Here is a 27,769-nt window from a genome sequence, read left to right as displayed (position 1 = left end):
GAAGATAGAAGACCAAGGGCACTTGCATATGGAGCAGTTCCTTCTTTGGTGGCAAGTTGTTTCAGTGCTGGAACTGAAACCAACTGTGGGTCCAAGTGCTGTCTCCCTATCATCCCTTGGGACACTATTCCCTGTTATAGGCTATAGTGTTGTCTGGAGGAAAAATGGGAGTGACTGCAGAGCTAGGCATGGAAGGTCTCAGAGAAGTTCCTCCTAAAAATGATCCAAAGAGCATTTGATGGGAAAGACAAATAGAGAAGCATAATGTAACAGAAGTTCATTCATTTATTGAGACGTTGTCTGAGCACCTACCATTTTGCCTGCCCATCTGGGTCGCTGTGATGAGCTCTCCATCTGTTGGTAGAATCCTAGGAACTGGCTGCTCAGAGGGCAGTCTTTCTGTCTGCAGAATCCCTGACCTTGCCCAGACAGCAAAGGAAAAAGTAGCTAATGCTCCGTTTTGAACCTAGTTGAAGGTTCTCCGTGCTAATTATCTGCAGATTGTAATATTTTAATTAAAACCCTCTAAGCCCTTAAAATGGTAAATGCCTTTTTGGCCTGTTCTCTCTCATTACCTTCAGCATGTTTCAACAGACTGTAAATACCATCTAATTCTTGGAAACAAGTGCAAGATAAATTGAGTCTGAAGCTGAGGGCTTTTGGCAGCAAAATCTGACTTTCCGGAAGAGGCATAAGATGGTGCTGATGGAGATTTGTGAGGGTTCTCTGCAGGATGAGACTCTGAATCTACAGGTCCTCTTTGCAAAGATGGACTTGGATCAAAGTTTTGGTTCTGATTATCTTACTCTAATTTGTTTAGTAATGCTGTCAGTTGGCAGGGGGAGCCTATGTCAAGAAACTTCAAGAAAATTCGACAAAAGATCTTCAGCCTTGAGAAAAAATCTGGGCATAGAGAGAGAATGAACATGGCATTGGGAATATTAACAGTGTCCCAGGCCTTGGGCTGAATCTTCACATTCATCATCTCATAGAATTTCATACTCATCGTATCTCAGTGAGGTGTATTGTTTGCCCCATTTTATAGGTGAAGAGACAAAATCTGAGAGGTTTTCTAGTCTTCTGACTTATTCAGGCCTAAAATGGGTTTAGATCCTGAAGACTAAGTTGGTAAGCCCCAGAGCCTGACTTCCACCCGGAGCCTCAACCATGCATCTTTGCCTCAAGACCTCTTGTAGCAAATACAATCTGTGAACCTAAGTGTTTCTTAGCACAGAATGAAAGGAAAAATCAGATGCACACGAGAGGAGCTGGGGTGGGGGAGGTCCTCTAGGGATCTGTGCAAACTTGATTCAACTGATAGCTGAGCTCAGGATGAGGGAAAAGCAGATCCTTCAGGTGCAGGGCTGGGGTGAGCCTTCGGAAGAAACTTCCCCCCAGGAGGTGATGAGCCAGCAGGAAGGAGGGAGCAGTTCTGACCCTACAGCCCTTGCAGATAACCCCCTGACAACACCTGCTCTGCTGGATTGTGACTGTGTTCACACCCGCCTGTTCCTACCACTTGCCGTGGTCCTTCAGAGAGAAGGGGTAGTATCAGACATTTTTCTCTCCCCTCACCCTGGCTGGCCCATAATAGGTACTCAAGAAATGTCAGAATGAATGAGCACAGGAATGAGTGCATGAAATGAGAAGAGATGCATTTGTCCAGGAGCTATGGAACCTGCTTCCCAGACACTCCCAGGAAGGGCGTCCTGGGTCAAGTTCATCATGGCCCTTTCCACACACATGGTGAGGGACTCTAGGATATTTGGCCACATCAGAGGAAACCAAGTTTGACACCACTTTCATTTTGTACAGTTAGGCTTGTTGAGTTTGTTCACTATTTCTTTACTGTGAGGCACTTTGCCTGCAATTAGGATAAATTGCCATGTGGGCAGCCACAGAACGGGCTCATAGAACCCGTTAAAATAGCTGAGCACTAACGTTAAAGAATGAAGTGGCTAAAACTAAAGCGCACGTTTTTAAAGAAAGCAAACACCTAGGTACAATGTAGTATCTTAACTGTTATCAATCACTACTTAATCTAATTAGTTTAGAAGCTATTTTAAAGAGCTTAATTAGATTAAGCTGTGATTGATAACACTTTATATCTACTTGAGTAGAGCACTTCTTCTAATTCACCTTGAATCTTTATGCTTCCAGTCAAATCCTGTTTCAGGCATGAGCTGAGTATGGAGAAGGTTTTGGGAAGCACTGAAGTCACCCCGGGTGCCTGGCACTGAGCTGAGTCAAGGGCCTTGCCAGAGTGCTTGGTTATAGACACTCTGAAACCGAATGGGGTGGCTTTGACAAGGATATCCTGAGACATCACTTCAGGAGATGTAGAGGGATCTCAGAGGGAGGACTTGAGGGCCAGCAGAACCTGAATGAGGTCAGACTCCTAGTTAAGCAGCCTTGGGTCTGCAGCACACTCAGTTGGTTTGGAGAACTAGAGTGCAAGTAGGGAAACACAAACAGGTCACTAGAGCAAAGGGTGGACTGTTTAAGTGTGTCCATAGGTGCCCAGAACTCGCCTAGCTTTAGGTCAACATGAGTGCCACTAGCCCACACCCTCTTGGTGAAGAGTAGCTGCTTGATCATGGTGGAGTCTGGTGTGGGAGTGTGCAGGGGGATTGCCTAGCCTGCCTTGGAAGTTCTTTATTGCCTACAAAGCAGCAGGACAGGGGCATGTGGGGTCTTCCCATACCCCAGTGATCTGGCCATTGTGACTTCCCTTTGAGCCTGCTAAGAACTGTGGGGGAAGGAAACAAAAAACAGAAGCTTATGTCTGGAGTGGGACTGCACAGATTCAGTGTCTTCAGGGCTGAGAGTAGGAGGCAGGAAGGGAAACTGGACTTGATCTAAACTCAAAAGCTTGTCTTTCATCTCCTCTCTGCAGCCCGCATGTGTGATGCCCACCTTCGAGGCCCCTCGGGCATCATCACTTCCCCCAATTTCCCCATTCAGTATGACAACAATGCACACTGTGTGTGGATCATCACAGCACTCAACCCTGCCAAGGTAAGGCTCTTGGGGAAGGGGATGGTATCCTGTGGGAGGGCCTGGTTAGGAACAGTTGGTCTGCAAGGGGCTTCAAATTCAGAATTTGCTGGCGATAGATTCTCTTCAGGCAATTCTTTTAAATTATTTTTATTAATACAGAGTATCTAAAAAGCAAATTTATAAAATATGAGCAAGAGATAAAGAACACCAATACAACAAACATCTGAGCAGCCAAACTGCAGTTTAAGAAAAAAAAATCAATTACCTTACTAGCATGCATTCGTCGCCAATCCCATTCCATTTCCTACACCCTCAGAAGAATCATGACCTCAATTGTGTGTCTATTTATTCCTTTGCTTTTTTTTTATACTTAGCTCTTAAATATGTATCCCTATGTTGGTTAGTATGCCAACATTTGAACTTCATTTAAGTGTAATCATGTTGTATATATTCTTAATCAATTTCATTCAAAATTATGTCCTTAAGATTTATCTATGTTATTGTATGTTGCTTTATGCTACTATGTCCATCTTTTTTATATGTTTATTTTCTGTTTAGTTGTTTTTATTTATTTTTTTTTTCTGTACCGTTTGTTTTCTTGCACATCCACAAAATAACCTTTTGGAATCTTTATTTTAATTACATCAAAACTATAGATCAATTGGAGAACTGATATCTTTTTAATACTGAGTCTTCTAGTCCATGAGTATGGTATACCTCTCTATTTACTTCTGCCCTCTTTAATTGCTTTCAGTAAACTTAAATAATTTTTTACAGTATGGATCTTCTACATTTCTTAATATAGTTACTCCTGGGTAGTTTATATTTGTTGCTATTATAAGTTATACCTTTTTTATTGATTGCATATTCTACCTGTTTAGAAATGTAACTGATTTTTGTACCTTTCTGATTAATTGCATTTTCTACCTGTTTAGAAATGCAATTGATTTTGTATATATAGCAACTATCTTGTAATAATTTATCTGAAGTCTTTAGAGTTTTCTACATGGACTGTCATCATCCGCAGAAAAGGATGCTTTTGCTTCTTCCAATTCTTATATCTTTTTTTTCTTTCTTTTTCTTGCCTTAATGTTCTGGTTAGGACCTCCAGTATAATGTCAAATTATTGTGATGATGGTGGATTCTCAGATCATTGTCTGATGTTAAATAAAATGTTTTAATTTTTTCACTATTAAGTATAATATTAGCAGAAGTTTGTTTATTTTTAATTTACAGATATTTCTTTTTGGACTGGGGAAGTTCCCTTCAAAATCTAGTTTACTAAGAGCCTTTTTCAAGAATAGATTAGATTTTATGTAATACTTTCTATATCTATTGATGCAATCATATTATTTTTCTCCTCTTTCTCTTAGTGTAGTGAATTACACTGGTTGATTTTTTTTTAATATTATACCTTACATTCCTAGAATAAAATTAAATTGGTCACTTAGTATTGCCATTTTTGTACATGCCTATATTTGATTTGCTAACATTTAAGCTGGTAATTTGCTTCTATTTTGTTAGTGAGATTGATGTTTTTTCATATTGCCTTTGCCAGAGTTTTTGTATAACAGTATTGCTAGTCTCATAAAATGATTTGAGAAGTGTTTCCTCTCTTTCTATCCTTTGGGGTTATAGGGGGAAGGGTTTAATAACTTTTGCTTCGAAAGTTTGCTGGAATTGTTCAGCAAAACTGAGTTTGGTATTACTTTGTTGGAAGATTTTAGACTACAGATTTAATATCTGTAGTAACTAAAGGATTGTTTAGGTCATCTTTTTTTTCCCTTGAATCCATTTTATTAAAATTTTACATTTATTGGATATAAAGTTGTGCATAATATTTATTGTTTTATGATACCTATTATTGTGTTTCTCTTCTTTTTCATGTTTCTAACTTGTATCATATTTTTATCAGTATTGCCAGAGGGTTCACATTTGTTAGTTTTTTCAAAGAACCAATTTTGGTTCTGTTAATACTCTTTTTAATATATTTATTTTCTAATTCATCAATTTCTGCTTTTATCTTTATTATGTCCTTCCTTTGATTATACTTGAGTATATTCCGGTTCTTTTTCTAGCATCTTACTTTTGATGCTTAGTCAAATATTTTTCTATCTTATTTAAGCATCAAAGGCTATAAATTTTCCTCTAAGGGCTACTTTGGATACATTCCTACAGGTTTTTGTGTGCATTTCTGTTATATTTTCATTCTGAATATTTTCTAATTTCTATTACTTGTTTCATCTTTCAACCATGAGTTATTTAGAAATATTTCTTAATTTTCAAACAAATAATTTTTTTATGACTGTCTTTTTGTTACTGATTCTAAATCTTGCAATCAGAGTACATTGGTCTGTATTTGAATTATTTAAAATTTATACTTTTTAGACTAGAAGTGGTCATTTTTCACATATAATCTGTGTCAACTTGAAAAAATAAACTATGTATTTTGCAGCTTTTGTGTTCTCATATGTCTGTTGCATAAAGCTTGTTAATTTTGTTTACATCTTTTATATCTTCATTGATTTTTTTTGTCTTCTTGATCAGTCAACAGCAGAGGGAGAAACATTAAAATCTCTCACTGTGATGGTGCATTTGTTTATTGTTCTTTAAAGTTCTTTCAAGTTTTGCTTTATATATTTTCAGACTATGTTTTGAGAGCTTGAAAGTTGAAAATAATTTATTTTTCTGGTGAACTGAACTGTTTAAAAGATCATTGTGTAGTGACTATCTGTAGTAATATTTTTGACCTTAAAGTTTCCACCCCCCAGCTATTACATTGGCTTTCTTTTGGTCTTTGTCTAACAAGTCTTTTCTATTCTCTTACTATCAACCTTTCTACCTTTCTGTGCTTTTTATGTGTTTTGTGTATAGCTGGATTTTTAAAAATCCAGTCTAACTATCTTTTAACTAGGGAATTTAGACCATTTAATTATACAATAATTTTTATTATTTAAGGTTACCCCAAAATACTCTAGAAATATTAATATTTGTACTTAATAAAGTTTAGCATTAAATAATAATTTTCTGTTTCTCTTGAAAAGTCAAGGGTCTTAGGACACTGTGACTTTAATTATCCCCTCCCAATTCATACTCTATTTTCATGTTACCTTATTTTTTCTCACAAGTCATTATTGTTATTTTTAATAAAGCCAATGTTTATGTAGATTTATTCATATATTTATCACTTCTTTGTTCACCACTCCTTCTTGTATATCAGTCCTTCTCTTTGTAATTTCTTTCTGTTCAAAATACATGCTTTAAAATTTATTTTCTTGTTGATGACAAATTTTCTTCTTGTCTGTCTTAAAATGTCTGTTTCCATCTGTTCATGAAAGAACTCTGGTATTGGACATTTGATTCTCAGTTGATAGTTATATTCTCTCTCTGCACAGGGAGATAGTGTCCAAAGTCTTCTGGCTTCCATTGTTACTGTCAGTTTATTGGCATTCCTTTGCTTGGCATTCTTCTGACTGCTTGTATGGTCTTTTCCTTGTCTTTAGCATTCTCCAGTTTCACTTTTATGTGTCGAGGGGTGAATATTATTGAATGCATACTGCTTGAATTAATTAAGTTTCTTGAATCTATGAATTGTGTCTTTCATCAGCTTGAGAAAATGTTTAGTCATTATCTTTTCAACTATTACCTCTCCTTTTTTCTTTTAGAAGTCTAACAAGACATGTTCATCTTTCTCACTCTATCTTCTATGTTTCCTAACCTCTCTCATACGTTCTCTCATTCTGTTCACTAATTCTGTTTAGCTATGTCTAATCTCTAATAAATGGAACATTTTTTAAAATTTCAAATATGATTTTGGTTTTATGAAGTCCTACTTGGTTCTTTTTCAAACATTCTTGGTCACATTGTATAGTCTCTTGCTGCTCACTCTGATGTTTAGATTCTACTTAAATTCTTTAAATATATTAAACATCCTGATTTTATATTCTGTGTCTGTTAATGATAATATCTGAAGTCTTTTTGCAAGTTTGATTCTGTTGTTTGTTTCTCAGTTCTTGCTCCCAGAACCATATTTCCTTCTTTGTTTTATAATTTTTAAGCTATATGGTTATAAGGATAAATTTTGTCTCTGGGAATTCTTTGAGACCTGGATGGAAATGGTTTCTTTCAGAGTGGGTTTGCATTTGCCTCCACCTGGTGCTAGGGTTGTTACCAGCTAGAAAGTCCTTCACACTAAATTTTCAGTATGAAAGTTTCTAACCACACAAGCAATATGAAGGCTGCAAACCCATGTGAAGGCTAACTTATAGTTATGGGTTCTTAGTGGAAGTTTTTTCTTTCTTGTATAGTCTTTTCCCTGTCTGTAGTGTTCTCCAGTTTCACTCTTATGTGTCTAGGCATAAATATTTTTGAACTCATACTGCTTGAATTAATTAAGTTTCTTGAATCTATGGATTGTATCTTTCATTAGCTTGGGAAAATGTTTAGCTTTTATCTTAGTGCAAAGGTCTGAGATAAACAATCAGCCCCTAGATTCACCCAAAGAGTGGTAGTTGCAGGTGAGAAGAAAGAAAGATTTATATCTAGTTCACCCTCACACTACGAATGCAGCATTAATTAGCCCAGCTCTATGCAGGAGTTCATATTAGAGTCCTTGCCTTGGTGAGCCCTGACCTTTGTCTCTTGTTTTCTCTTCTCCATGAGTCCCTGAAAGCCAAAGCTATACTTTACCAAATTTGAAAAATGCACTGAAGGCCACAGTCAACTTCATGTTCTAAGTCATATTTTGAATCCCTACATTTACTGTGTTGTGGACTTATAAACAGACTGGACAGCATAGACAACAAACACTTATTTTATCACAGTACAGGAGGCTAGAAGTCCATGACAAAGGTGCTCGCAAATTTGTTTTCCAGTGAGGGCTCTCATCTTGGCTTGTAGATGGCTACCTTCTCACTGTATCTTCATATGGTTTTTCCCCTATGAACACAAAGAGAGTAAGCTCTCCAAGCATTCGATGTCTCCTTCTCTTAAAATGACACTAATTCCACCCTTAACCTTAATTACCTCCCTAAAAACCCCATCTTCAAATACAGTCACATTGGGGTTTCAACATATGAATTTGGGGGAAGTATAATTCAGCCCATAATACTTACTAACTTGTGAAAAGCTTCTTATTTTTCTCTTTAAATTTTAGCCAACGCTTTAAAATTGTTTGGCCTAAGTGCCTACAGTCACAGTGCTGGAATCACTGAAAGCATATTTTCTCTGCACAGCATTTTACAAAGAGAGATTTATATTTTATTCATTTGATTACACCATTTCATGATGAACTAGTCAATGGGGAAGGATGATTCAGCCACATGGGGTAAGGATGGAAGCTAGACCAGAAGAAGGACTTACTACTATGAGATTATATTAAGTTGTTAACTAGAAGGCTCTTTCTTGGACATTGTTAAAGATGCTTATCTCCATTTTTGTTTTGTTTTGTTTTGCCTTTTTTTTTTAACTTGAAGTTGGCGTATAGGGAGAAGTGTAGGTGAGGCCTGAGATTTTCTACAAAAACAATTAGATTCATCTCCAGAAAGGCCCAGCCTTGGCCAGTATGTGGAGGTCGGTGACCCCATATGATCACTCCCCCACATGTCCTGAAAAAAGTTATACCAGCCTGGGTTCCTAAAGAGAACCCCTTTGAAGAACACCCCCTTATGGTGTGTAAAGGGTATTCCCAACATCTCCATGGGTCCTTGGTGGGCTTTAGGTAGTGCTGAGGAAGCCCTGAAAGGCCGAAGAGAGTTCTGCCCTGGAACCAGGTGGGAGGAGAGCCAGGGAACATACAATACAGCAATGCAACAAGGGGAGTTTAAGTGTGAAGGCTCAAAGTCTAAGACTGAGGAATAGATGCTGTCTTCCAGCAAACAGCAGGGAAATGGGTGCTATGTTCCTAGCCCTATTTGTAGAACTGGTCCACAGGTGAGAGTCAGGTGTGTCCCAGGCCTCACTTTCAGATCTTAGTGCTCTCTGAAAAGCACAGTCTCTCTCAACTCACATTATGTTTTATGGGATGAGCATTCATTCATTCACTGACTGTAGGTATGGCCCCACTTTTGAGGAATGTGTGCATGGGAGTGAAAACAGGCATGTAAATAGAAAACTGGAATACAGATAAGTGTTGACGGAGGTTTTTCAGAGGGCCATGGGAAAACCCATGAAGGAAGTACTAACTTAGGGGTCAGGAAGTTTCCACAAAGGAGGTAATATTTGAGCAGGATCTTGAAGGATGGGTAACCTCGGAAATCAGAGTGGACACGTGCAAAGACAATGCGATTTGGAACAGCCTCTTAGAACTGAAAGTAATTTAATATGCCTGATCCAGGTAAGGACGGACAGGTAAGCAGGATTCAGGTCATGATGAGTCCGCCTGCTTGGCAAAGATGTTTGGGTGTTATCTTAAAACAGAGGCTTTTAAGACCAGAAATGTTAGACTATTGTTAACAATATTAGCTCTTGTATGCCTATCCTGTGCCAAGCACTAAGCTTCCCTCAAGAGGGAAACATGATGCATTGGAAGTGTCTGTGATCCATTCAATGGCATTTAGATATACTGGTTGGAAACTTCTGATAAATCTGGGTTCCAGAGAGATATTTGGATGCTAGCTTATCAGCCCATGGGTAAGAATAGAAGCCTAAGAAACAGATAGTATTTCTTGAAAAGAGTGAAGAGGATAAGAAGATTTAGAATGGGAAAGTCATCCTTTAAGTGAAAGAGCAAGACCAGAGAAAGAAACAGAGTAGGAGCAGTCTGAGAGGCAGGGGGAGAGTCATGATGCAAGAGTACATTCCAAGTAGGATGTGTCTGATCACAGTAGTAATGAAAATGTCTTATTGGAAAAGTGCTGAAAAGAGACCACTGGCTTTGACCCTGGAAGAAGACCTTTCAGTGGAACGCTGGGGCAGCAACAGACTGCAGTGGGTGGGGCAAACAGATGGGAGGTGAGGCTATGGAGTCCAAGAGTGCCGACAGCCCTATTGTAGGTTTCATGATGATGCAAAGGAAGGAGTGTGGATGCATACGATGGAGGGAAAGTTTGGGGGCTACTCTGGGCGTGTGTTTAAATATTGGAAACCAAAGTGTGTGTGAGAACTGAGAGTGAAGCAGGCAGATGGAGAGAGAGGAGAAATAGGAGGAAGAGGCTGGTAAGAGGTGGGAGATTCCAGAGTGAGAGAGCAAGCAATGACATTGAGAACGCCAGGCTCCCTTTGCAAGGAGCAGGTGGAGAAAGAGAGAGGGGTCAAGAGATGTGCCAACAGGAGCATAGAGAGGACACGTGTCCCCTTTATCTAATCATAATCATGAAATGATTATGCATCCCAGTCACCTGGATGTGTTTGACATGAGGACCCTTCCTGGAATCCCATCCTTCTTGTAGAGCCTCTGCTAGCTGTGCTTGGGAGGGAGCTAGGAATGTCCCAGTGACTAGGACCTTTCCAAAGATACAAAGAAGGCCCAAAGAGAAGCAGAGATGCTCTGGGGTGGGACTGGCCAAGAACCTACGTCAAGACATCAGCATTAACTGAGCACTTGTAGGTTGCACCTCTCCACTGTAGGAACAGTAAGAACCTATAGTCTTGTTGGAGAGAGAGGTTAGAGTATATCTCTACTCAGTAAAATAATAATAAACAAATGAAAACACTCCTGGACTCTTAGCAGAGTCAAGGAACAGAGAAAAGAAGGCTCAGAGCGAGTGATGCAGCCTAACCATATGCAGCCTCCATACCCTGCCTGAATGGGGACGGCCCTGGGCAGAGCTAACCTCACCTGGGAAATCTGGGCTGTCATAATCCTTATAATATTAATCTAATATTAATATAATATCTGCCTACAATAGTATTTCCCAAGTTCCATCAGAAATGTCTGGAGAGACTTTAAACAGTTTCTTAAGCTCTTTCCCCAGATATCTGTTTCAGTGGGTCTAGGGTGGGTGCCTGGAACTTATTTTTAAAGAGCACCCTGGTGGTTCTGAACAGCAAAGCTTATGTGATAAATAACAACCCTCTCCCCCAGCAAAGTAGACAGAGCCCACCCCCATCCTTTCCTTCAGGCTCACAGACACATCTGGCCTTTTAAAGCCTCTGTCTAGGCACTTCTAGTCCCAGTATGCTTTTTCTTCTCCAGGCAAATTCCTATCCCCCTTTGAGACACAGTCCATACAATCTCTTCTGAGAAGGCTTCCTCAGTCCACCAGGTCTGGCTCCTTCCTCCTTCCCACAGCACTTTATCAACACCTTTTGTTTATACACGTATCATACTGTGCTCTGTTTAGAGTCTATCTCCCCCATAGCACCTGAATGCCCTGAATGCTGGGATGGCATTTTGTTGACTTCTCCCACAGTTAGCACAGTGCTGGGCACAGAGGAGCTCAGCAATGCTTGAATATGTCAGTAATTGATGGAGGATTTGCTCCTCTGGTGCGTCTCTGCCTGCATTGGGGTTGGGGTTCAGCCTTTTGTCCTGTTAGGCCCATTCAGCTCAGCCTCAGGGAAGAAGACACAGTCAGGGTGCAACCCAGACCCGCCCCGGTGCCTCCTACCTGTTCACATCTGTCTTCCTTTTGCAGCTTCTCAGCATGAACACAAGACATATGATCCAATTTGCATATGAGCCTCGCTTGATTTGATCAGAAAAGTTAATCCACCTTTGCTAGAAAAGAAGAAAAAGCTAGGCAGTAGAGAGAATGAGGGTGGGGGAGGGTCATGGAAGGAAGAGGGAAAGGAAAGCTTATTTCATGAACTTCAAAGCCAAAGATAACAGCGTTTTGATTCTTCACTCCTTGGGGATTATCAGTGTCACCCTTCCCTTTGTAGAAATGAAAAATTGAGAAATCGCTCTCTAGGCAAGTGATAACCAGCCAGTACAAATGTCAGGGATGCATTTGTGGGAACCTTTGTTCACTCACATATTCATTCAGCAAACATTTTCTCACACCCTCTCTGTGCAGGGCCCTGAGCAAGATGCTGGTAGTCAGGCTTTCCCTGTGTACCTCCACATCCTGTTTCTCATGACTGGGTGGCTCCCAAGGGACCCTTTAATGGCCGTCTCCAAGTCCAAAGCCTGATTCCTTTCCCTTTTACTCTTATCTTCATTTCATGGCATATGTTGGCATTCATCCACCCCTGGAACTGGCCATAGCCTTGGCATCCCTGTACACCTTTATTGTTGAAGACAGACCCTGCCCTCCTAAGCCAGGATTTTGTGCTCTGCCTGTGCTGGCCTGGTTTAAGCATACATCATGCTGTAGCTATATTGTTTTCTATGTACTCAGGGCTGCTGAGGCCCCTCTGGAAGCTGTGAGGGGTTGAGGGCAGCAGCCATGTTACCTTACCTGCCCATGCCTCTCCAAAGCCCAGCATTCCAGCACTTGACAACTGCATATTAAGTGTTGAATGAATAGGTGAACATGTGAGCAAATGAGTCCATCAATGAATCAATGAGTCAATGAACAATTGAAAGGGTGCACTGCTCTCAGAACCACCAAAATCAAACCTCACATTGTGACCAAAGTTCCAGACCTTCTGAATGTTCTCAGTCCCTTCTCCAGACTTTGTTTCTCAACTTCCTCAGAAGCCTTCACCAGAGATGCCAGAAGTTTCTCTTCTTGAACTCCTGAGGGTTCAGGTCTCCAGCTGTCCCACCAGCCTTTTCACCAGCCTCCCCTCCTCCCCACTCAAGGAACTAATTCTCTGGCCCTGCCTGGGGGCCTCAGCAAGACCCAGGGAAGAAATCACCATTCAGGCTGTGCCCAGGAAAAGTGAGTTCCCTTTCTTTCATGAAGCTAATATTCACCCTGGAGGCAACATTAGTAAACAGGCTGAATGGGTCAAGGTCAGCCCTTGGGAGCTCAGAGAAGTGCTCTGAGGAGGAATATGGGACTGTTTTGGTTGAAGCAGGACCTTGCCCACTCTGGCTCCTCTTCCATTTTTATTGGTGGTCTTCGAACTACCTTTATGGAACCCTAGGGTGCCTGAGAATCCAGTTTGGAAACCATTGCTCTAGGGTAGAGGTCAATAAGTGTTTTCTGTAAAGAGCCAGGTAATACATATTTTAGACTTTGAAAACCATGTAGGAAGGTCTTTGTTGCAGGATTTTTTTATTTGTTTTTGGTTTTTACTCTTTTAAAAATGTAAAAACGTTTTTCAGTTCTAGGGGCCATATAAAAACAGGCTTTGGACTAGATTTGGCCTGAGAGCATAGTTTTTGAACCCTGCTCTAGGAGATATGGAGGTACTGAGAGTATTTGGTACAGAGTGAAGGATGGGCAACTGAGGCAGAGAGTCTGATCAAGAGGGTGTTGTAGCAAAGTAGTCATTAGACAAACAGCCTCAGTTTAGATCTCTTGGGACTCCAGCTTCCCACATACTCCCCTGAGCTGGCGGATCCTCTTCAGCCTTACCCAGACCTTGAGCACAGGCTGGCAGGTCCAGGAGCCCAGTCCTTTTGTTGATCCTGGACGGTGCTTGGCAAGTGAGGAATGTTCTCCAGGGCCTTAGATGGGCTTCCTCCTTGGTCCCTCTCACCAAGAGTCTCATGTGTTCTAAGGGATCTACTCACTTGGACTCCCCCCAACCTCTACCATGAATACACACTCAGGATCCCCCTAATTCCTCCTTGAGCTGTTGGGACCCTGCAACAGCCTCCTGCTGGTCTCTCTACCTCCAGTCCTCCCTTCATGCTGAATGATAGCTTTCCATCAATTTGACTGTAAAGGCCAGACTGACTGCTCAGGCTGCAGGCAAAATCAACTACAGACTTGGCCAGGCTGTTGTTCCCAGCCCTTCACTGCTCACAGCATTACCTGGACCGAACCCACAGCCTTCTCCATCCCTCCACAGGCCGTCCTTCCTACTCTCTCTTCTCTGCAATCCTTCAGCACCCACCATCAGTGTCATGTCCTTGGCATTTAGATTGTGCTCTAAATTGTCAGGCAAGCAAGATAACATATGGGAAGCAGCTAGCTCAGTACTTGGCACATGGCAGGTGCTCAGTAATTATGTCCTAGATGATGGGTTTGTTTATTCATTTATCTAATGGGTTTAAATTGGGTGACTGAGCTGTATACAAATGTGCCTCTTTGATCATGCCTATTTCATGTGCTGCCATTGCTCCTGCCTCTGAAAGCCGCTTTGTGAGCTTGATTGATCTGCATGTTAGTTAATGAGTCATTATAGGAGCCTATCTTTAAACAAAGGCCAAAGCAGAGGAAGAAAAAAAAAGAAAAGGAAAAAGGAACGTGTCAGTGCATTGTGCACTGGGGACCCGTCCCGCAGCCACAGTGTTGTGTACAGTGAATAGTCCTCGCGGTGTAATTAGCTTCTACATCAGGGTCGGCATGCTCAAATGTGCTTCTCATCAATGGCGGCTCTAACCAGTGATGTGAATCGTTTTATGGCTCTGGGTTCTGACCTCCAAAGCAATATCTTCCCATTTCAGACCTAATAATCATATGTTACCTTTTTTGGAGGTGGCTGGGTGAGGAGTGTCCTCTGTCCTGGGGCTGACTGGAAGGGCCTGATGTGGAGAGAATGTGTGGCCAGGACCCTTGGTCTCTGCACAGCCCAGTTCCCTCCTATAGAAGGCACCGCCAGCCTTGTGGTATTTTATGTGCAGCAAGTGTTTGCTGAACCCCTCCTGGGATCCAGAAAAAGAGCTGAGGAAGGCTTGAGAGGAAAAAAGAGGTTTAAGTCAGAGTCCTGAGCTTGTGGATCTGAGACCCTGCTGGGATGGCATAAGGCAATAGAGCAGAGTGACAAAGAGCCTGGCCTCAGGCTGCCTGCTATGAGTCCCTGTCTTAGACTTAGGTGTGTGACCCCAGGAAAGTTGCCTGAACTCTGTGCCCAGGATTTCCCATTTGTAAAATGGAGGTAATCACAGTAACTATTGTTGTGAGTTTTACATGAGTGGATATGTGTAAAGCGCAAAGAACACAGTTGAGCACATCGCAGGTGTCAACACTCATAGTGACAAAATCTCATAAGAGAAAAGGACCAAAGACTATGATTAAGTGTCGCCAAGAATCTTCTAAACCAAGGATCAGCAAGCAATGGCCTGTGGGCCAAATGCTGCTCATTGCTTGTTTTGTAAATAAAGTTTTATTGGAACATAGCCATGCCCACTCATGTACATGTTGTATATGGCCATGTTCATGCTACACCAAAAGAATTGAGTAGTTGACAGACATCATATGGTGCACAAAGGGGAAAATATTTGCTATCTGGCCATTCACAGAAAAAGTTGGTCATCCTTTGTTCTAAATGGTAGCTGCTGAGAGGGATCTGAGAGTCTAGCAACCCATCTCTGCTGGAGAAGCAGGAGATTTGCAAAGTGTCCTCCCACTCAACACTCTCTGAGCCCTGGCATGTGCCTGGCAAACCAACAGGCACTGGCGGCACAGAGGCTGTGAGACCTGACCCCTGCCCTCCAGAAGTTCACGGTGTAGTGAACAGTAAACAGATCAATCCCGGTCTGACAGGTAAGTACTGAAACAGTGGTGAGAGGGAGGAGGCAGGCAGGGAGCCTCTCCTTGTCAAAGTTAGTCAGAGTTTAGGATTAGCTCAGGGATGAGGAGGAATGCACTAGAGCAGGGACCAAGAGAGGGAAGAGCCTATGCAAATGGGAGTTGTGAGCAGACTGCCATGACAGGTTGCCCAGGAGCGCAAGTGGTCGCACAGGCTGTGTGGGGGTGTGGTGGGAGGCAGGTCAGCAGGGAGCAGATGTGGAGGTCTCCTCCTTATGTGTCAGGTTAGGAAGTGAGACTCCAGGAAATGTTCTGTGTGTCAGGACGAAAGAGAGAGAGAGAGATGGGAAGGATGACCCCACAAAGATGCCATTATCTAACAGGGAACATTCTGGATGGAAAACCTAGAAGGGCCAGGGAATCCCCACTCATTCTTGAGTTAAATTCCAACTCCTATTTGCTAACCCACCCCAACCACTTCTTGCTGCAGGTCCCCATCTTCCCTCGCCTAGACTGTTGCTTCAGTTCAGTCATTGGGCTACTGGTTTCAACTGACACTCAGTGCCACTGCTCCTAGAACTGAACTCTTACATTATGCCTTTACTTAGAACTCTTTCCATAACTCCCTGTTGACTTCAGGACAAAGCTCAACATTCTCACCATGACCGGAAGCCTTCCATAATCTGGCTCCTCCTATGTCTCTCACATCACCACCCTCTGCTTCCCTATCACTTAACTCTGCAGTCATTAGAAGTCTCTGGACAAGTCACACTGTTCCACGCCTCTGCTCTTTCCTCTGCCTGTATTGCTTTCCCTTCCAGATCCATTGGTTGAACTCCAGTTCATTTTCCAAATGTAACCTGGGCTTCATTTCCTCCAGGAAGCCTCCTTTACCCTTTCTCCCAGCCACTAGCAGCCACTTCCTCCTCCTCTGTGTCTATCTACAGACCCACTCACCTCTTCACAGGTGTTATTATCCAGAAATACTCCGCTCTGTGAATCCCATGCCCATGCATGGGGCCCCTATATAGATGGTATCCAGGCCTAAGAATGAGGGCAGATTCCATTTGCTTCTGAGATACCTGAGGAAGCACCTCGGGTGAGGCTCTGCAGGCTTCTGGCAGGATATGGGTGTTAGGTTGGTTGATTGGATGGAAACCTGCAGAAGGTGGCAGTCACAACAACTAGGAAAAAATATCCACAGGCATTCTCTACTCCTAGGATTGTAGAATAGAAAACAAAGGACTGACTTCAGCCTCTCCATTGCAGAGGGAATGAAAATCACATCAGATTAAAACCAGATTAAAATGGACAAATAGAGACTCACATTAGACATTAGGAACAGGTGCCTCTGTGTGTCCTGTCCTTATGAATGGCAACATCCTTTGCCCACCCAGTTGCCCAAGCCAGAAACCTGCAGCTCACTCTAGATCCCACCCTCTCCTCAGCTCCTTATCTATCCAGTCACAAAGCCCTAAATGTCATAAGACCTGCCCTCTTCTCTGTCTCTGTTGTTGCTACCCTCCATTGTTCACCTGCTCTACTGTAAAAGTCTGCCAGTGTCCTCACTACCCAACCTTACTCTTGCCAATCACTTCCACACAAGTAGCCACACTGATCTTTTTTCAATCACCCATGTGTCCCTGTCACTCACTATTTTAAACTCCTCTGCTGCTTCTCCCTCAGAATAAACCTCAGTTCCTTGGAGTAGGGACATGAGACCTCTTAGACCAAGTTTCTGGCAAACTTTTCACGTTCTAGACCTTCCTGAGTCACTTGCACTGAGGGCCCAGACATGTTGTCTCCCAGAGTCAGGCAGCTAGCAGATATGCTCATTTTGTGGATCTGCTATCCACAGACACGAAACAACTTGTTCTGGGATGTTTCATCTCTGCCACAGCTCAGATCCTGTGCTCCTGACTCCTTCTAAGAATGTCCCCCTCCCTCTCCCAGCATCCCCCTTTGGCCTTTCAGAGTCTGCTGCAGCCTTCAGTATTTCCTCAGACAACACCACCTCAAGTAGCCCTCTTACCCAGGCTGGGGGAACCACAGACTCCTCTCTGCTCCCACAGCCCTGCTGTAGCATCTCTCACCCCCTAGTGCTGTGGTTATCAGTTTACTTTTCTGTGTCCCCTTCTCTCTGAGAGCAGGTACTGTGCCATGCTCACTGTTGAAACCCCACCTCCCAGCCCGGCATATGGTGAGTGCTTAGTAAATATTTGTGGAAGGCAGGATTAAAACAAGAGGAAGGAATCTTGTCAAAATCTCCTTCTGAGAACATTCATTTCTTCAACAAATAAACAATAAAAAGGCATGGGGAAACCAGGCAGAGGAGAAGCTGAGAGAAACTTTTGTAGGTCCCTGGGGGCAAGAAAGCTGAGATTCCACATGTGGTCTGAAAAATTGCCACCAAGCCCATGGGGATTTCTGTGCACTAAGGCATGAAAAAAGAGCCTAATCATCTCGCAGTTGGCCAGATGTGCCTGGTTGCTGTGACGGCCCCCTGAATTGGCCAGATGTGTCATGAACATCTTCAGAAACATCAGGGGGACCTGGAGACTACACATCCTGGAGAAAAACAGCTCACACTCATTAAAGTGGCACAGAAATGGTCAGTTTGTGTAGGATGGTATCACCAGTGACTCTGAGGATTGGGTCCTAACAAAGAAAATGCTTCGTCTCCTCAAGGCTTTAGAAGTCTTCCTCTTAACTCCTGCCTGCTCCTAACCCTGTGCTTCCTCCACAGGTGATCAAGCTTGCCTTTGAGGAGTTTGATTTGGAGAGGGGCTATGACACCTTGACGGTTGGGGACGGTGGGCAGGATGGGGACCAGAAGACAGTTCTCTACATGTAAGTGAAACATGTGGTCTGGAGGGTGGCATGGCGTGTGGACAATGGCGGGGGGGTGAAAGGGTGGGCTTGCCAAATCCTGCATGGTCCCTAGACCACACTGCAGCAAGGACAGTGTCCTGCAGCCTTCCTTGTTTCAGCAACAATCCCTCCACCTCTCTCTACTCCAACCAAGGGGAAAAGAGCACTGGGCAGATTCTCACTGGGAATTCATATGGAAAGTGAGCAGAATAAGCAGTCTCTTAGGAGGCAGAGGAGATGGCAGTTTTGCATATGAGCCTGGAGCTATCCACTGCCTGGCTGCTTCCATGCAGACCCTGCATCTGCCACCGGACAGTTCTAACTTCAGGCCACGTCTGTCCATGGCAGCCTGACCTCAGTCAGAGACATTAGAAGTGTGTTGTGAACCTTCCTGCTTGCTTAGAACTATCTGGGAAATGGATAGTTTCATAGAATCAGGACCATATAGACATAGTGATCATACTTTCTGAGCTGAGAATGGCCAGCATGAAGTGGTCTAGTCAAAAGAGAGGGAAATATGAGACCATCCTGGGATTCCACTAAGTTGGTCCTGTGCTTTCGAGGTCCATTTAGTTTCTACTTTGCCCACCACCAGTAACCTGACGTGAGAACCTGGAAATGTTTCCATTTGGTAAATGGGTACATGTGTCCCAGCTTCAGAGACAGACAAACCTGACCATGTCCCTCTCCTTTCCAAGAGAGAGGTGGGAAGTCATCGATGTTGACCATCTGCTATGCCCTCAAGCACTGTGATGGGAACTTTTGCCTCAGTTATCTCACTTAAGCCCCACAGCAACCCTGTGAGAAAGGTGTTAATATCCCCTATGAGCAGGTAGGGAGACTGAGGCGCAAAGCTTTCAGAGAAGGCTGGTAGTAGAACCTGCACTCAAGTTTATGTCTTTTGATTTCAGTCAAGGACTGTGTCCCATGCCACCCTCCCTCCCCCAACCAGGCTAGCTCCAGGCTGTGACCCTCTGGTGCTGATGCTGATTAACAGCTGACTTATCTAGAGGCTGTACTATTGTGGGAGCTTCTCACACCTACCTGAAGATGATGTATCCAAGCAGTTATAAGACTCATCTCATCCAGTGGTACCTGCTGAGTCAGGTGACATGGCTGGGACTTAGGATCTCTCAAGACAAAGGAGTGGACTATGGGGCCAAAAAGCATTCTTCCCCTCCACCTCCTCCACTGTATGAGTCAAAGTTCTCCAGAGAAACAGAGCCACTAGGAGATGATAGATAGATAGATAGATAGACGATAGATAGATAGATAGATAGATAGATAGATAGATAGATAGAGCAAGATGGATAGATACATACATATGTAAGTAGGTAGGTAGATTAGATAGATAGATAGATAGATAGATAGATAGATAGATAGATAGATAGATAGATAGATAGATTTGTTGTAAGGAATTGGCTTGTGTGATTTTGGAGGCTGACAGGCCCAAGATCTGCAGAGAGAGTTGGCAAGCTGGAGACCCAGGAGAGTCAATGTAGTGCCAGTCTGAAGGCCAGTAGGCTCAAGACCCAGGAAGAGTGGTAATTCAGTTTAAGTTCAAAAGTAGGAAATAAGCTGATGTCCCAGTTCAAAGACAGTCAGGGAGGAAGAATTATCTTACTCAAGGAAGGGTCTTTGTCTTGTTCTCTTTGGTCCTTCAACTGATTGGATGAGGTTCACCCACACTGGGGAGGACCATCTGCTTTTTGGAATATTAATCTCATCCAAAACACTCTTGCAGAAATATCCAGCATAGTGTTTGACCAAATATTTGGGCACCCAGTGGTCTAGCCAGGCTGACACATAAAAGTAACCATCACACCCATTTCTCCCCTTCTCTTGGTGCTTCCCCATCACTCATATTCTGCCCTAGTTTGCTGCCCTGTATGGGACATCAACTCAGTATGCCCAAGAGGCCCGGATCCCAGCTCTCTTTCCTCCCACAATCCCACTGTGCTTTGACATAGTGAGGACCTTAGGATATCAGAGCTGAAAAGACTTTTGGGAATCACAAAACAACACAATCCCCTCATCTACCATGGAGTAAAAAAAACCCAGGGAGGCTCAACCACTTACCCAATGTCCCACTGCAAATGAGTGGCAGAGCTAGGGATTGTACCCAGATCTCTGGATCAGTATAGTTTGAATGATCTCCCTACTGTTCCCTAGCAGCCCTCAGCTCTCCCACCACCCCCAGATCTCTTTACACCAATATAGATTTCAGACCTTCAGGGAAATGCATGCAAAATGGATGGGCTTTTTGAGTCAAAGAGAGAAAAAACACAGATCTCAGCTTTCTCCCTTGCTCACCAGAGTCCCAGAGGCAGAAGTCAGCATAGGTCTGGCCTCAGTCCTTACTCTTCACAGAATGTCAAAGCTCAGGGACATCACATGACCAGGCTGTTGTATCCCAGGTGGTCTGTCCTAGCTCTACCCCTATGACACTCATGGTATGATGTTCCTCTCACTACTACCATCTCAACAGCCCCCCCAAGCTTTGAGATCCCAGAGTGAAGCAGAGATTAGAACCCATTAATTCAGTCACTCCCTCTGCACCTCCTCACCCCATGATCTGTGCTGGCGATTTGTCTGTTCTCCACAGAAGGGTAGAGCCAGGTTTCTTCTGGAAACCCTGGTCTGCACAGGAGACTTTTGGCTCTGCCGCTCCATCAGGTTGACCTTAGGAAAGTCACCTTCCATTCTGCACCTCTGTCTTCTTACCTATACCGTGAGGTGACATCACCTACTTCACTGGTGATGAGGGCACTAAATGAGATAATGTGTGAGAAGTTGGTCAGCGCAGTGTCTGACTTGAGTAGGTGTTTGGTAAAGTGAGTTGAATCAGAATTCTCCCCATGCTTAAATGCTCTTCTTCAGAAGGAATGCAGCCCTCAGATGATGGCCACACTTTCAGTCTTGCTTCTCCTACTGGAATGGAGGGAGACATCTCCTTAAAAGGAATGGCTTGGATTCTAATTGGGGAAGTGAATTTCTGTAATGGGAAACCCAAAAAGACAGCTGTAGGAGTATCTTTTCTGCAATACAATTCACATGAAAGATCAAAGATTGTGAGGGTGTAGACACCCCCTTGATTAGATTTGGCTCCAGCTGTTCCTATGCCTGAGCAAGCAAGGACACAGATGTCCCTTGTGAGTGCAGGAGTCTAGGATAAGGAGCCAAAGGTAAGATTCAAGCTCTGCCCATGATCAGAAATACATGGGGCCCAGAATTTGCCCCTGTGTGGACCTGACTCCTAGATAGTCCTTTAGATGTCATTAGCCAAGCAGTTGTTCTATTCGGGTGCCATGGTGGGGTGCAGGCCTCTAAATCTCTCTCTTCTGCCAGCCTCACAGGTACATCTGTCCCAGATCTCATTGTCAGCACCAACCATCAAATGTGGCTCCTCTTCCAGACCGATGGCAGTGGCAGCTCCCTGGGATTCAAGGCTTCTTATGAAGGTAATTGCTCTTAGGGAGCCAGATGAAATTCATCCTGGAGTTCGAGACTTGGGGTCTGAATTTGGAGTCAGAAAGCCCTGGGTTTGAATCCTGGTCCTGCCCTACACTAAATTCCTCCCCTTAGGCACATTATTTACTTCTCTGAGCCCCAGCCTCCTTCTTTGTTCAGTGGGACTCCCTGGTTGTTTCGAGAATTATCTGGGATAAATCACTTACAGTGCTAGACATCCAGTATCAGGTATACACATCAGTTCCAATCCCAGTTCATACCTGACTCATGTAGACTTTTAAGAGGCCTCGTTTATTTTGAAAATATTTAGACTGGGGACAATAGCTTTCCAAGCTACCTTACTGGGTGTCATGGTGATGAGTGAGTGACTGTTCATAGAGCTAGGAATGGGCACATGCCATCGTTGGTGGCCTGAGGAGGATGCAGACAAGTGTCTTCACCTTTTGCTGGGAACAGGCATTAAGGGAACTGCAAACTCTGGACCCCAAGAGATACTCCCATCATCACCCTTCTGTGTACTTCCAAACCTCCTGTTGACCAATGACTGCTAAGCCACTCCACAAGTTAAGCCTTGTTAGGGATCAGATACTAGACCAGCATGAGGGGGACAAATACATCAAGTCTAGGTTTCCCCTCAAAGGACTTACACTCTAGCAGTGAGAGAGAAGGGGAAACAAACAAGGTGCTACAACAAGATGGCTACTCAGAGCCAAAGGGAGCACAGGGAAGAGCGCTGTTGTCCTTTCTAGGGGACCAAGAAAAGCTTTATCAAGAAAGTGAGTCTTAAGTTCTCAAAATAACTAGGTGGCTACTAGGGAGACAGGAGGCACAAGAGGGAGAAAGCATGCCTTTCGTGTGACTCACACACTTGCTCCCCCTGCCTCCAGTGTACCATAGGTCCCTCTTGCTCCAGGACCACTGTTGTTTCCAAATACAGTATATGTGTTAGTGTATTAGGGATGGCTGGCTTAAAGCCGTGCAAATTTATTCTCTCACAGTCTGGAAGCTGTGTAAGCAGGACCATGCTTTCTCTGAGACTCTGGATATAATCCTTCCTTTGGTCTTCCTAGCCTCTAATGGTGGCTATCAGTCCTTAGTGTTCCTTGGCTGTGGCCACATTACTCCAATCTTTGCCTTTTTCATCATCCACATTCCTGGGTGTGTGTCTCTCTCCTCTTTCTATAAGGGCACCAGCACACTGGCTTAAGACCTACTCTATTCCAGTATAGTCTCATCTTAACTTGGCTACATCTGCAAAGACTCCATGTCCAAGTAAGTTCATATTTATAGATATGAGGAGTCAGAACTTCAACATAACTTTGTGGGGGTGGGGCACAAGTCAGCACATAATGAGAGGCTAACTCATATTTCTTACACAAACACTTTCCTGCCACAATGGCCTCTGGGGTAAAGATGGATGTACTGCTCTAAGAATAGGATGCATGTGTCTAGGTGAGGCAGAACAGCAGACAGAGAACACTTACAGGGTGACAAATACTGAGTATTGAGCCTGCTTCTGTCCTTTTCTTGCTCCATGGCAGGTTGTGGAACTTTTCTGTTTCCTTGTCTGTGAAATGGAGATAATAATACAACCTAGGTCATGGCGGTCCTGTGAAAATTGTTAGATTAAAAATGTGAATATAAGAAATGTAGCAAATTGCAAAGCAGTGAGTGAGTAACTAATGAGCCAGGACATAGGCAGTTCAGTGATTGGGCTGTCATGGTGCATGAAGTCATGCATAAGCGACTGTGGAGAACAGGAGGAGCAGACAAGAAATCAAGAGACCCTGACTCAGGTCCAAGCTCTGTCACTCACCACTTAGAAAAGGGAAGTGGAGTTGGATGCAGAGTTTCTAAGTTTCCCTCCATTTCTGAAGTTCTCTGGATATTCAGCAGTGAATGTTCCAAGAAGTGGGGAGGAATGATCCAATGTCATCTGCATGCCCTTAATCTGTCCATATTTTGCCAATAGTTTGGAGATGACATAATTAGCATGAACTTGAAAGGGATGACAATACCCATCATCAAAGAGAGTGAGAAAGAGCTGAATGGGGTAGAGCTGTTGGCTAAATTAGTAGGATAAGATGAAGTGAGAATAAATATCAAGTCATGTTTTAAGATTCAAAAAATTAACTACTAGAATTTATCTTAGGGAGTTCGTTGTGCTTTCTTCTTCCTTGATCAGGCATCAACGAATTGAGCTTAAATGTGAGACCTCAGCTTGACATAAATAAGGAGAGGATTTAAGACAGTCCTTGTGAGAAATGCTGATGACCCCTGAATGTTTATTCAGGGAAAAAGTGAACTCGGGAGACTTGAGAGCTGTGTCCAAATATTTGAAGGGCTGTCATGTGGAAGAGAAGAATTAGATTTGTTTGGTGTGATTTCACTGGAAAAGAAAAGGACATAATAATTGCTGAAAGCCTACTATGTGCCAGAAGCTTCATGAGTCTCACTCTGTCACCCAGACTGGAGTGCAGTGACACAATCACAGCCACCGCAGCCTCAACCTGCTAGGCTCAGGCAATCCTTCTGCCTCAGCCTTCCAAGTACGGAGGTACACATGCACATATGCACTGCCATACTCTGCTGATTTTTGTATTTATCATAGAGTTGAGGTCTCGCCAAGTTGCCCAGGCAGGTCTTGAACCCCTGAGCTCAGGCAGTCATCTTGCCTCTGCCTCCCAAAATGCTGTGATTACCGGCATGAGCCACTGTGCCCAGCACCACAGGTTTTCAAATAGTGTTCTGGTACTCCCCAGGAACCTCCAAGGTGAAGTAGAAAATGCCTAGGAAGGAGAGCTCTGACCCTGCCTCCGTTTCTTCTCCTTTCTTCTCTTTTACTCTGGGTAAGCCTTCTTTTAAGAGGGATTCATAGCTAAACATTGCTTGAAAAACATTACTTCATCTCATTCAGTGCTTACACTCTATGATGGCTGCTGTTTTATAGATGAAGACTCTGAGACTCAGAGGGGTGAAGTAACCTGCCCGAGGTCACACAGAAATGTGAGACGTTGCAGAGCTAGGATTTGAGCCTGTGTCTCTCTGACTTCTAAGCCCCATGATTTTTCCCCTATATTGAGAGCCTCCTAGGTTACAGAAATTTCAGCTCCTTATAAAATCTGTGTAGAAGCAATGCTTTGCCCCAGTCAAATGGACCATATGTCATGAGCTTGGATTCCATGTCAATAGAGGTTGGGATTTTTGTCCACTAGTTCACTTATCCATTTCATTCGGCCAGTATTGATTAAGCTCTTGCTATGTGACCAATACTGGATGCTATGATTATAACAGCGAGCAACCTGGATGTGATGTAAAAGCCACTGTGTGAATGCAAGTCACAGACTGGGTGCCCCAGCACTTCTCCTTGGAGCTGTGACAAATTAGGAAGGAGAGTCTGGTGCTTAGAGACATAGCTAACCCACAGGGGCTACATCAGGCTCTGAGCACAGAGGCAGCAGGTTCTGTGAAGATAGAAGGGACTCTGGTATTGGACCAGACCTGGTGAATCCAGTGTGGCTCCAGCTGAGTGACCTTGGGAAAGTCATGTGGTACCCCTGAGCCTCAGTTTCCCCACTTATACAATGGAAATAATAATGCTGACCTTATAGCACTGTCATGGCAATGAAATGAGATCTCAGAAGGTTCCTTGTACACTGCCTGGCATAGAAACAGCACCTTCCCCCCTGGGGGTCACCAAAATTCCTCTCCACCATTCCTGTTCTCCAAGCCAGGCCTGAGCCTACCTCCAGGTGGCCTGTGCTTGCTCTTATAGGCCCTGGTTTAGATCCCTGCCTTACAATGGCACTCCCACTCTCAGACTGGCTGAGAGATGTGGTGGCTCCCTGTGACTGCAGTGCGGAGTGTAGAGGCAGAAATGGCAAGAGAAGAATCTAGCTCACAGGTAGCCTGGACACCTCACAGAGCATTGGAACGTGGTCTCTTGGGAAGAAGACTCTTTGAAGGGTTGAATCGGGTAGGCCACCTTTTCATTCTTGTCCCTTCACCTTTGGTTTTTTATTTGAGGGTTCAAGTCTGTCGTTCTCACACCTACATGGTGAGGAGCTCTCTCTGCTGTAAAAAGGTAGGTAGATTGAGTTTCCTTCTACTGGATCTCCTCCACCTTTCTGGATGTTCCTTCACAGCTCCCGTATGGTTTCTCACTGCCCCCCCCCCCCAGGGTCTGTCCTTAGCTTTCAGTTCCATTATTCTAGAACCTTCGGCAATTGAGCACATCTACTCCATGACTTCAACTTCGACCTAAATTCTGGTGGCTTCTGCATCTGTTTCCCATTTTCATTTTAGTCTATCTGTTACAAATTCATATATGGCTTCCCACTCAGACATCTCAAACCCAACCCACCTGTACAGTCAACTGTCATAACAAAATACCACAGACTGGGTGGTTTAAACAACAGAAATTTATTTTCCCATGGTTATGGAAGTTAAAAGTCCAAGAGCAAGGTTCTGGTCAATTTGATTTCTGGTGAGGGCTCTCTTCCTGGCTTGCAGACAGCCATCTTGTCACCATGTCCTCTCATGTCCTGTCCTTGATGCAGGCACATGAGGGGAGGGGAGAGAGAAAGAGAGAGAGAGAAAAAAAATGTGTATATGAGTGCACAAGTTCTGTGGTGTTTCTTCTTCTAAAGACACCAATCCTATGACATCAGGGCCCACTCTATGACCACATTTAACCCAAAGTACTTCCTTAGAGGCCCTATTTCTAAATACAGTCACACTGAGTATTAACAGCCTCAACACATGAATTTGGGGAACACATATCTTCAGTCCATAATACCATCCAAAGCCAAACTCACCACCTCTGCCCCACGCCCACGACCTGCACTGGTATCCTCTGTCTTAGCAAACAGCATCACCATCCACCCCATAACTAGGCCTCATCTCTCCCTCCTCCTTATCCCTCTCCCCATCTCTAACTCCATTCCCAGATTCTGTCAGCATCACTGCTGTTGTTGAGTCCCTTCTTCATCACCTCTCACTTGAATGATAGCACAGTCCTCCTAACTGGCATCCCTGGCTCTAGTCCTCTTCCTACCTTCCCCCACCCATCTGCCACATGGAACACAGTGCTCTCCCCAGAATCCAAATATGGCACAATCCTCACCTACTTAAAAACAAACAGGCCGGGCATGATGGCTCAAGCCTATAATCCCAGCACTTTGGGAGGCCAAGGTGAGAGGATTGCCTGAGCCCATGGGTTTGAGACCAGCCTGGGTAATGTGGTGAGACTTCATCTCTATAATAAATCAAAAAATTAGCCAGGCATGGTAGTACACGCCTATAGTTCCGGCTATTTGAAAGACTGAGGCGGAAGGATCACCAGAGCCCAGTAGGTTGACACTGGGGTGGCCATGAGCATGCCACTGCACTCCAGCCTGGGTGACAGAGTAAGACTCCAACTCAAAAACAAAAAAATTAAAAACACCAATCCTTAAATGACAACTTCTCATTGATATCCTATGGGGCACCTGCATCCCAGCTACCCTCCTATCCCTGAGCCAAGATGTGTATCCTGTATGGAATTCCCTAGGAGCTCAAATAACAAGGGGGTTAAGATGAAGACAGAGGTAATTCTGAAGCTTTGAGCAATGGTGCTGACTGGAGAAGAGCTACAGGCCTGGGGCAGCAGATAAAATACAAAATTTTTCACATGACATCCAAAGTTCTCCATCATAATAATTCTAAACCAAGTTCTGGCTTCTGTGAATCCATTTAAGGCAGAAATTACAGTTTTATTAATCTCTCTAGTCCTACAGGGCATAGCCCAGTGCTTGACACAAAGGATATGCTCAGAAAAGTTTCCAGAATTAAACTGCCTAAACTGGGGCAGAGAGGGTATCGATGATGTTGTGGCAAGGTGTGCCTGGGGGAGGGGTGGAAATAATGGATGTGGGAAAACTCTGCCCTTGGATGCCTCATGCCATCCTGCGGAACAC

The 27,769-nt window shown here is 43.8% G+C and overlaps 1 pseudogene; it reads left to right on the top strand.

The window, feature by feature from the left end:
- The window catches only part of LOC103260065, a 45,894-nt pseudogene that overhangs the window by 7,349 nt on the left and 10,776 nt on the right, over positions 1-27,769 (top strand).

Source organism: Carlito syrichta, unplaced genomic scaffold, assembly GCF_000164805.1.
Source record: "Carlito syrichta isolate Samal-C Ts95f unplaced genomic scaffold, Tarsius_syrichta-2.0.1 Scaffold87996, whole genome shotgun sequence".
Lineage (NCBI taxonomy): Eukaryota > Metazoa > Chordata > Mammalia > Primates > Tarsiidae > Carlito > Carlito syrichta.
The sequence above is the reverse complement of the archived record's forward strand: the minus strand, read 5'-3'. Positions and strand labels throughout refer to the sequence as shown.